Source organism: Pholcus phalangioides, unplaced genomic scaffold (assembly GCF_987345545.1).
Source record: "Pholcus phalangioides strain wild (caught in Gottingen) unplaced genomic scaffold, Ppha-v1.0 ptg000015l_1, whole genome shotgun sequence".
NCBI classification, from domain to species: domain Eukaryota; kingdom Metazoa; phylum Arthropoda; class Arachnida; order Araneae; family Pholcidae; genus Pholcus; species Pholcus phalangioides.
In genome coordinates this window covers 38774339-38786053 of record NW_028301608.1, presented here as the reverse complement: position 1 = coordinate 38786053, position 11715 = coordinate 38774339, and the positions used below count along the sequence as shown (strand labels likewise).

Here is an 11715-nt window from a genome sequence, read left to right as displayed (position 1 = left end):
GACCCCGAAGATTAATGACTCCACATGATAGTTTCGTCGTTAATTTAATTATTTGAATATCGCGATAATGGAATCTTTCTGCATATTCGTATAATCGTGGGAAGGTGGTGATTGAGAAAACTGGGTCCTTTTTATTCGGTCTCCTGGGTTTGGGGGTTTTTTTTTTGTAGCACTGTGAGAAGAACGGAAAATTCGAGAAAAGTCGAAAAGAATCGACTGCATAACGGTTATGAACATTGTCTACATACAAGTTGGTGAAACTATGAAAAGAATAATTTGTTTTGACATTTTGCTCGCTATATTTTTTTATTTCATCAAAAAAAAAAGAAATTGCTGAAAGAAATTTTTATTAAGAAATTAATGCATCAACATGTATAATAGAAAATAGCGGTAAACAGGAATTTAAAAACTATTATGTATAATTAGCTCAATGCCAATCACGTATGCATTTTTCTATTGAGTATTTAGATCAAAAATCATAAACATTCTCTACAATTTAAATCTATTCTGATAAATACTTTTAAGTATCTATCAAAATAGAATTTCCGTAAAAAAGTTTATCATTTTCAGTTTCAAAAGTGAAAGAAACCATTCAATCATATTCATAAATTAATTCCTTTGATATTAAAAATTTCGAAGAACATATTTTTTTAAGGAGCTTACGCTTAAGACGTTTTTCATTGAAGGCACGCGGAATCAAAAGAAATAAATAAATCAATAGTTGAAAAATTGTTTTTGATAAAATAATAAAATGATTGAAATCCGATTCTTTGAACGAAAGGCTATTATATTAATATTGGACAAATGAATGGGTTGTAAAAAATCAAAAGACCCGTCCATTCATTCTCTGAAGAGTAAGGGAACAGGAAAAAAAGTTACTTTTTTTTAATGTTATATATTTTTGCTTCCATATTTTTTGTATTTGGTGTAAGGAAATCGATGTTTGTTGTTGGGAGGTCATCCAACACCAGTCGTATATGTATATATATATATTTGTTTGTTGCCTTTTGCGAGTGCTCGATCTCGGAATCGATTCTGCTCCCAGCGTGGTGCTCGGGGAAAACGGCACCCGTAATTGGTTTTATTTTCCCCGGATATCGTGTTTCCGGAGGAATGACGCGTGTAGTGAGTGGGACCTCGTGCGATATGAATGTGGGAGTGCTTTGGGGAAAAACATTGAGAATTCTTCCTTGTTCCGCAGCGTTCGAAGATATTTGAATCGCCATTTTTTTCTTGCCCTATGTGCAGACGTGGTATAAAATTTCACAGCCAGATAAAACGGTTCGAATTGATATTGGAGTAAAAATCGATTTTCACGACGTTCGAATGATCGCGAAATTTTGTCCGAATAACTGACGTATTGTAAGGAAGGTTGAGGTTTTTAACCCTTACAGCGACAATGGCGAGATATCTCGCCTAACTTGATACCTTCCATTTTGGCAATCCCGTCTTTTTAAAACCCTCTCATTTCGGCAACCCAGAGTCTAGCTAACTCTGCACGGAGAGCTTTGTTTTCAACACGTTTTCCTTCCTCCCATCCTGTCAATGCAATAGAAGCTGTGTAAATTTCAGCTTTTGTTCGGAGTTAGATAACGGAAGAGAGAGGGACGGGGTGTTTTCCTCTTTTTTCCGATCCGGGCACCTCAAGAGAAAACGGGCCTCACAAAAATGAGATCCGGTTGAAATTTTATAGAATTTAATAGGTACGGTGTCTCAGAAAAATAACCAACTTGGCCCATGAACCTATGATGCTCTTAAGAGGGTCTGCTGATGTGTGTTATGGGAAACCGTTCGCGGTCCAGAAAAAAGGCGCGAATTTAGAAGGGGAAAAAATGCCCGATCTCCAAGAGCCAGAAAGACAATGAAAAATAATCGTTCCATCCCGTAAAATGAAAAACGTTTATTTGCGGTACGTCCTTTATTTCATCTAATTCGCCCAATTACTGAATTCTTTCAAAAATTATCTTTTCGATTATTGCCATTAGTAGCCTATATCTGCGTATTCATTGGTTTTCTTCTTTCTCACAAATTATTGGCGTGGATCCACGCATGGCCAGAAAGTGGTGTACAGTCGTGCTTTATGATTTGATATTATTCTTCAGGAGCATCTTTAGTGAATCTTGGTGGGCCCCATGCGTAGGGACGGGCATGGCAATCGCACAGCAACTCATATTTGTTCATCACTAATTGAAGTAAAAATCACCAAAATAAATTACCAAAATATCATACAAATCACTCACTTGAAACCGTGAAATAAGCAACTAAAATTTAAAGTAAGCCATATAAATACAGCCGGTGCTGAACGTTAAGGCTAAAGGCAAGCTCCGAGACCACTCCCACTGATCATAGGCGGCAAGCGTGACTTCAAAGGGATGAAACAGCAGAGGTCTTCAACGTTTTTCTAGTACCGAAGAGCACTGCCTGTACCCATCATCATAAGAACACCCATACGGCAAGTTTGACATACGTGTGCCGGAAATGATTTAAAACTGCGAATGCAATTTTTACAAAGGGGACGTTAATCAAGTGTTCGCGAGCACGAAATTGGACACGGACATCGAGCACTCTGGGTGCTTCAGAGAGCACTGTGGGGCTCGCAAGAGACAGATTGTAGATGCCTGCTATACAGAGGGTCGTATTCACCGACATGGTTTAAATTGTAGCCATAATTTTTGGATAAGAGATCAACATAGATTGGTTAAAAACCTGAATATAACCAATCCGTGTTGACCTCTCATCAAAAAATTGTGACTAGTTTAAATCATGTCGATGAATACCGCCCAGAGTGATTCCATAATTCCCCTTGCCGCATTTTACTGGGGAACTGTTGATCCTAGAATCATAATTCCAATTTGAAAAGGTATCCAAATAACGTGTCGGGTTCTCAGATACATCATTTATGTTGCAAGGGGTTGTATAGTTATTAAAATATAAAAATTAACGTTTTATACGGACCGTCCTTACTACATAAACCGTCCGTTACATTTAAATCCTCTTTGATTTTCAAAATTTGCAAATAATTTAGTCACTAAATTATTTCGATGGGGGGGGGGACTATAATAAAATATTACGAATCACATATACCGTTATGTGAAGTGAAAAATCTCCAAGTCTAATCCAAACTTCAAGAGAACCTTTCGTCTAGATCAGCTGAAGCAACGTCAAGGTCAGGCTACTCTTAAGACCAGAAATGGAAAATACTATTGTGAGCTTATTTCATTGGCTTATTCATTCTAAATGTGAAATTATGTTTATTATTATGTGAGTTGTGTTATGTGTGCACGTTTCCATTGTAAAAAACTTTAAATATTTGGATATTAAGGTTAAATACATAAAGTAAGTTGTGGATTAGCCCCATTCTCAAAGAAAAACTATTTTTCTCTTTAGTACTTCTTAAGTAAAGGAAATATTAAATCACTTGTATTATCCAAACAGAAAAACAAGGAAAGAAATCCTCTTTAGTTCCTCGAATTCAAAAAGGTTTTTGAAGGCTTTTTGAAAACTTATTTTTTTCTCTTCTCCGTGGGATTTTTTTTTGTTACAAGTATGGCAGTTATATCTTGTTTGCACAGTTTAATCTTACGGATTTTATCGGCATAATCCTCTGAATGCGGATTAAAAATCTGGGCAAGAAATACTCGGCAGCGATGGATTTGGTTTGAATTGCGTAGGAAAAGAAAGGAAAAAAATCTAAGTACAGTATATAGAATATATATACAGGGTGGGCAAAAGGTCCGTAGAAACTTTAAATATTCATAAAAACCGGAAAAATAACCGAAATAAAAAAACGGTTTGAAAGGTTGGCATCGCTAGGAATTTTTTTTTGACGGCAAAAACAGCCGATAGGTGGCGATGACGTACACAAGCCAAAGAAAAGATATGCAAATAACGAACAGAACGCTTTCAAATCGTTTATTAGAGCAGTATGTGTTCCACATGACCACCAACACACATTGCAGGCGAGTCACAAATCCAGCAGCCGCACAGTGCAGCAGGTCCACGTACACGGTTTACAACGGTGAGCTGGTTGTTGATGAGGAGCGCAAGTTCTTATAACCATCTCATCTACATATTTCCATCAAAGTCGTTCGTATCAGCACCATCTAGCGGCTGTTTTTTGAATTATCCCCCCGTCTTAAAAAATTCGCGTGACCTTAACCTTGTAAACCGTTTTTTATTTTGGTTATTTTTCCAGTTCTTATTCATTTTTAAAGTTTCCACGGACTTTCTGCCCACCCTGTATACTATATAAGTATACATAATTTTTTTTAAAACGTAAATGATAAGAAATGGGAAATTTACATTTTAACGTCCATAAAGGGTGGACGGAATCTTTACGTAAAAAGTTTGAAGGACATTGAAGTGAACCACATTCACATAGGGGAAGTAAGCATGAACGTAAGCGCTTCCTGTCGGTGATAGATGGAAGCCTTCGCCAGCCCTACAGGTGTTACGGCCAATGTCCAAAGTCCGGGCCTTTGACGAAGTGGCCAGGGTCTGAGGTCTCTCGAGGAGCCAGTGCGAACCGATTTCCCATTTCAAGCATAACACAACAGGCAAAATTACTTTGCCTCAGAATTCAGAAGGCAGATGGCGGCACTTTTTAAAGCCGCTGTGGTGGTCGAATGGTCATGGTGACGGACTCCGAATCACGAAGACCCGGGTTCGAACTCCACAGTCTCTACAGTGATTGGTGGTCCGCTGAAGTTGGTTTTCTGTGGTTCTCAACTTGGAGGCGTGAATGTGAACCGATCTCCCCTTCAAAAAAATTGTCACAGAGAGTAACAAGCCTACAACGGTACAATTATTCAACTATTGCACTTCACCCATAAATAGAGAAATTGATGGCAGATGGCAGCACTACACACAACAAGCACAGTATAACACAACACAAAACACATAATAATTACACTGTAATAAACTTCACGTTAGGTTCACAGACCAACATGTACCAATACCAGTTCGTTAGAAATTCTGCAGAGGAATGTAGATGAAAAAAGTAAAAGAAAAAAAATGCATGTGTGGCTTAGTAGTAGTAGTGCTTTTCAAAAGCACAACAGGTATTTCTCAGAAACCAACTTCACGTTTGACGTTATAAGCAAGGTTAATTAACACTACTCTCAATGGTAATCGGCGACATACACAAATTATTGACGTTATAACAGAGGTGTCGTTATAACCGAGTTTAACTGTACGTATAATTCAGTCAGTTCAAATTGTATAAGATTTTGATGACTCCAACAATACACACACAGAGAATAAATTTTTCTCGTCTCGGGAGTCGCTTGAAACTCGGTTCTACACTGTTCCAGAATTCGGTTTGATCCGTACCTAGAATCACGATTTGACCTAAACAATCAATTCTCGGCGGAATCACCACATTCATTACCTCAAAGGCAATGATTCTCTACAGAGAGATAGTAATTTTCTGCTGCTCTGAATCCTTCGCGTGAAACTTGAAATTCATCCCATTATTTAATGTCAGAAAGATTCACTTTGGATTAATTTCGCTTTAGCAGTTTATAATTGAATCCGTAACACATAATGGAGATCAACAAACACATATAAATACTGTACAACGTGACATGAGTGAGTGGTAATACAATAAATATATATTAATCGTTTAATTGACTTATTTATGTATAACAATTGAACATGAAAAGGAGGAATTTTTGTGTGATTACGCTTATGAGAGAATTTTATTGATCATTGATCATTTGTGTCTCACCCGGTCATTTTCTGCACGCAAGGGCTAATTTTACAAATACAAAGGCCACGGGATAGTGTCCGGTCAAAATAAGATAAAAATAGCCTTAGCCCCGGCAAATTGTTTTGTAAAGCTTCTGTTGTAAGCTTCTTTGTAAGCTTCATCAGAAATCATTCTAAACAACATATCCAAAATCAACGTATATATGTACCTTACTTTTTAAAACACTGCCGTAGACATTTTGTGGACCAGTTTGTCGCGACGCAAGACGTTTTGCATGTCATTTTATTGCACCAGAAATGAGCACTAGAACTGATTCGAAATGAGTTTATGGGAAAAACCTTGGAAAACCCGAAACTTGATTAATTGAAACTCAAATAATCGGGGTCCTGCTGTACTGGACATTATTTAATTTCACTTTAAAATTTGAACAATTATTTTACATGACCATAATAACTCTTCCGATTGCTGACACCGAATTCTATCAGATTCCCTTGCGAAAACGTTTGTGAACTACTTTAGTTATATGTAGCTGAACACCAATGAGAAAATTTATGGATTTGAAGTTCTTGACGTTGTGGACTTTCAGCTTTCGGTTTAGCAGTTTATAATGGAATGTGAAGCGGGGTTGTGTCCGGCCCTTCAAAGTTCTATGTGAACTTTCAAGTTTAAACTTTTACGGAAATGATAATCATATCTTGTAATTGTATAATCATCCCCCGGTTAATATTCAGAAGAACTTTTCTAGATTTTACGCCTCTGAAAGGCTTCATCTAGGCCTTTGAAGTAGTGAAAAATTGGACATAAACCTCGACCTGTAGTGAATACAAGTAAGCGAACACTTTCCTGGGTATTTTTCTCGGCTGGCCCTCCATTTTGTAATTTCAATTCTATTTTTTATCAGTATATGTGTTCCAACATAAAGTATGTACACTTGTTCCAGCAGTTTCAACTACAGTCGAATCCCGTTATAACGAACTCCAAGAGACCGGAGAAATCTCTCACTTCGTTATAAAGGAATTCCAAGTCTCTGCATTTTTCCTATGTCAACTTATTTGAAGGATTAAAAGTGTTCGTCAAAACGTTCTACTGTATATCGCTCTTACGATTACGGCTGCTTCATTTATACCATCTCCTTCATTTTGCGAAACTTTACGTCTGCTTCATTGTCTAATCTTTGTTTACAAATCACACAAATATCAGTACTGTCCATTTTATGCAAGAAATTAGTTGTTATATATGCGCAAAAAAATCTCCGAAAAAACTCTGAAGAGTATTCAAAAACACAACCAATACGAAAAAATTGGTTTTTCATTTTGTAATAAGGAAAAATCATTTTCTTTCACTTCGCAATAGGAAAAAATTGCAAAAGATAATGGGAAAGGAGCAAAAAACCGCGAAAATCCACCACTAGGGTGTAAATATTTATTTTTTCCTATGGAAGGAAAAAGTGATTTGAAATCCCTAATCTTGCCACGTAAACAGAATTTTAAAATCCAGTTTTAGGAATGTTCCTGTGGTCCGATTTTGTCTGATTTTGGATATGTTGTTCAGTGATGCTTTCTGATTAAGAAACAATTTACAATACTTCTGTTGCAATTTTGCCGTGTTACATCCACAAATTGCCTGGACTAAAAGGCAAATTGCCTAATGAGGTTGCTGAAAAAAGATGCCCATAAAAATATGGATGCCAAACATAACAAAAATGCAGCAACCCAATATAAAACTATATATATCACGAAAAAATTATATATATAACAAGCAATACTATATAATACACTGCCCATAGAAGAGATTACGGATGTCTTAATCTAAGTTATGGACAGCTTCTCGATTTATCCCGATATGTTTATCGTATTGCTTTTCAAACGTATCAATTGTGTTAGAATTCACGACCACCGGAGGTAAGCTATTCCATTTATTAAGAACTCTATTAGAGAAAACTCCCTGCGATAGAACAACTTAAACGATACTGGTGTTCCCTTGTGGAAGCAGTTGATTGGCGATATATAAATAACCCATGGTTCATTCCATCCATACAGTTGAAAATTTTAAACCCTTAAAGCATATCGGAACCTAAGATTTATTGCCGGTTTTTCACACACCGAGGGCAGTAGCAATATTTTTTTGTTGTCATGTTGTTGAGTTTCTGTTGCATCTCCGCGTTAGGAAAGTTTCTGACAAAGCTCTGACGATAAGAATTTTATCGCAATCTGTGACTTTTTATGATGTGAGCATTGATGCTATTGAATTGGTAACTTATGAAACATACTCGTTTCGGCAGCTTGTTCTAGTTTCGTACTCATACAAACATGCTAATGCAATTGACATGACTGTATATATGCATATGCACAGCACACGGCAGAAACATTTGAGAGCAGTAAAATATAGAAAAGTTCTTCTGAATATTAACCGGGCGATGATTATGCAATTAAAAGATATGATTATCATTTCCGTAAAGTTTTAAACTTAAGGCCGGACACAACCCCGCTTCACATTCAATTATAAACTGCTAAACCGAAATCTGAAAGTCCACAACGTCAACAACATCAAATCGATAAATTTTCTCATTGGTGTTCAGTTACATATAGCTAAAGTAGTTCACAAACGTTTTCGTAAGGGAATGTGATGAAATTTGATGTCAGCAATTTAATATCCAGTACAGCAGGACATTTCAGCTTCAATTAATCGAGTTTCGGGTTTTCCAAGGTGTTTCCCATAAACTCATTTCGAATCAGTTCTGTGCTCATTTCTGGTGTAGTAAAATGACATGCAAAACGTCTTGCGTCACGACAAACTGGTCCACAAAATGTCTACGACAGTGCTTTAAAAAGTAAGGTATATCGTCTTTTGTGGGTCTAGTAGAAACTAAGGGTGCTGTAGTTTGGCTTAAGTGACGGATTTTTTTTTTTCGCAGGAAGGGAGGGGATGATGAAACAAATTGAATTTGTAAGACTTCATTTCAGACGACCTTCTCATTAGACAAATATTCTTAAGCCGTGTGGCAACGCTGCAACTAGTTGCTCGCGAAAACCACGGTTCTTCCCAGCGCCAAAATAACGCATGAGCCTACCCGGATACGGCCCGAAGTGTCTCGTGATTAGATTTTGAACTACGATTTCCAAGAGTTGTGTTTCAGTTGGTAGGCAGGTAGATCCAACTAGGTAGAGACCCAGACCATCACTTTGCTCGATGACCAGTAGTGCTGTTTAGACGTCTTTGAAGAATTTGAGTGTTCGATGACAAAAGACATTAAAAAACTATTTTTAAAAGCACTTTATGTAATCTCTTTAAAAGGTTTACAACTGCAAACACATCCGATTACTTCATACGTACTATATTCATTGAACGTTCCTTTTTGAAGGAACAATTTTTACGAGCACTGCACAATTATTAAAAACAATTTCACCATTCACGGCTTTATTTTTTTCATGTAATTTCAAATCTGTAAGAATTACAGATTCCCTTAGTTTCGATTCTCCGAGTTTGGTCCGGTCCACATAAGCTCAGATACGCAGGGGGATCCTACTGTATTTTTCAGAGTGTTAAATTTTTTTCCCTATTAATAAGTAAAAAACAATAATCAATTAAGAAAAAAAGGCTTACAAGAAAACAAAATAGCAGGGGGAAAAAAACAAGAACAAGTGATGTAAAAAAATAAATTGCAGGGATTATTTTCAGATTCTTTAATTAGACCAATTAAAACCCTTAATTGCCTTGAATCGAAGAACCGTGAAGATGAACAAATAACAAGTTTGATAGATTTCACCCCCCTTCTAAGGAAACATTGCTTAAACAACGTGTTCAAGACTTTCTTAATTCCCAAAAAATGATTTATTAACCTTAATTACATTTTAATGATTAAAAACAATTACCGAGATTCATGGAAAGTAACAAAGCTGCAGCGAGTGATTTAGGTACGCGCAAATATTCTCGGCTGTGATATTTGACTGTAAGTACAGATTAGGCAATTACTTGATTGCCAGCAAATCATTTTAATGAGGAAAAGAAGCAAAAGAAATTTAAATTGTATACTAATGAAGCAAACTTAAATACGTCAGAGCTTTAATCACTTTTAATCCTTCGCACTTTGACTTTCTTATTGCAGGAAATAAGCAATGGCGGTGGTTCTTTTACCTTTGCACGGGAATGAACCGAAGAATAATATTGAATATATTGTAAGCTACTAATTTTTAATGTATAATACATAAGTTTATTCTGATGCTTATACATGGAAGTATGATATATAATCAAAAAAGATTCCGAACCGCCAGTAAAAGTAGGTCTGCTCAAAAATTATGTTCTTATACAGGGTGATTACCATAGGTACGTAATTGCTTAACACTGAGATATAACTGGGGGTGTTGAGTCTAATCGAGAAATAAATTTCGAATGGCGAGTCTCTTGTGTAACATGCCAAAGGTCCTCGAAGAAAACGAGGATTCATCATTTCCTACCGTGCATCGCCCAGGCTCTATCGACCATTGCTAATTTTAGCCATTGCCCTGGATGGGGGGGGGGGGGTGGTGGTGAAAGTGATGCCAACAGCACGTGGTGTTCCCAGGTGGTCATCCTCCCAAGTACTAACCACGCCCGATGCTGCTTAACTTCGGCGATCGGACGAGAATCGGTGTTTTAAGCATGGTATGGACGTTGGCCGAGGATTCATCAGTAAAAGATCACATTTCTGCTGCGATCAGTTCAATCACCGAAGGTACACTGCAACGCGTCAAGGAGAAAATGAAACATCAAGTGGGGCCACGGCCCTTCGAGAAAAACGGCGCCCACTTTAAACAACTGCTCTGATTACAACTAATACCGCTCGAACGTACACCGCACAATCCAAGGTCAGTACATATCAAATACACACATAATTATAAATTTGTAACACCCCTCATTTTGTGGGGCCGGTTCTATATGAATCACTCTGTGCACTTGGCAAGTAATGCATCTGAATGGGAAGTTGGGGTTCGTATAAAAACGCTGTTGACAGTGTCCTCATATTTTGGAGCGGGGCCCCGTGGGCTGGATTTTTAACGGGATTTATCAGGATACGATTTTTACCTGTCACATCCCGAAGGGCCCTAGCTAGATAGTGGTCTTCGTGTTAGCAAAAGAAAGATCGAAATTCGGAAAAAATACCCATCAGAGTGTAAGTTTACAAGATTCTAAGTCAGATTGGCTGGTACTGGTTTGAGCTTTTTCACCAGTGTTTCTCAAACTGTGTGTCGCGGTTAGTAGAGGCGTCACCAACCTTTGTCAGAGGCGTTGCGGCGAGCCGGAGATATTGATTTGTATGCCGATTTTTTTACTTTTAAGTTTTTTTTTGTGAAAATATCTACTAAACTATACTGGTATGCCACCGATGGATCAGTAACAGATGAAACCATTGCCATACACAAACAGCATCTTTTGCCCGGGAGCTTAATGATGTTAAGACAGCCCTGTCTGTCAACGCGAACTAGGATAAATGCTAGTCTCTTCACTAGTTTTTTTTCCTCAAACTAATGGAACGAATACAAACCGGTATCTCCCCAAAAAAATCTCACCACAACGACTTTTCAACACTTAAATTTGATATTATAAAAATATTCATTCATTTCCAGTTTCGTGTTTATAGGATACATGACAGAACCTTAACATATAACAGTCATGAAAACTCGTGTAAATGCACTTAGGGTTCACAATAGAGTTAATTTCGACACAGCCACCTCTTCGGCGGCAAATTCTCGCTCTGTCGAAAGGACCAAAGCTGTGTGTGCGATTAGTATTGTGAAGTCTCTCTTCACTAGTCAAATTCCCCTAACAAATGCTTTTACTGAAACAGTCAACGCTCGTTATAACGACCACCCATTATAACGACCATTACAACAGGTCCCAATTTTTTCCCATTTCTGCCATGTCATTTTTATCGAATATAACAACAGGTAAATATCATTCATTCCAGTACAACGACTGAACTTTGCTCCGTTTTTCCGAACCTCCCGTTTTTTTGCAAAGAAATGGAC

General features: G+C 37.4%; 1 pseudogene; it reads right to left on the bottom strand.

Moving 5' to 3' along the window:
• Positions 1-10246: 10246 nt before the first annotated feature.
• On the bottom strand, positions 10247-10365 carry LOC149075977 (5S ribosomal RNA; annotated as a pseudogene).
• Positions 10366-11715: the final 1350 nt, after the last annotated feature.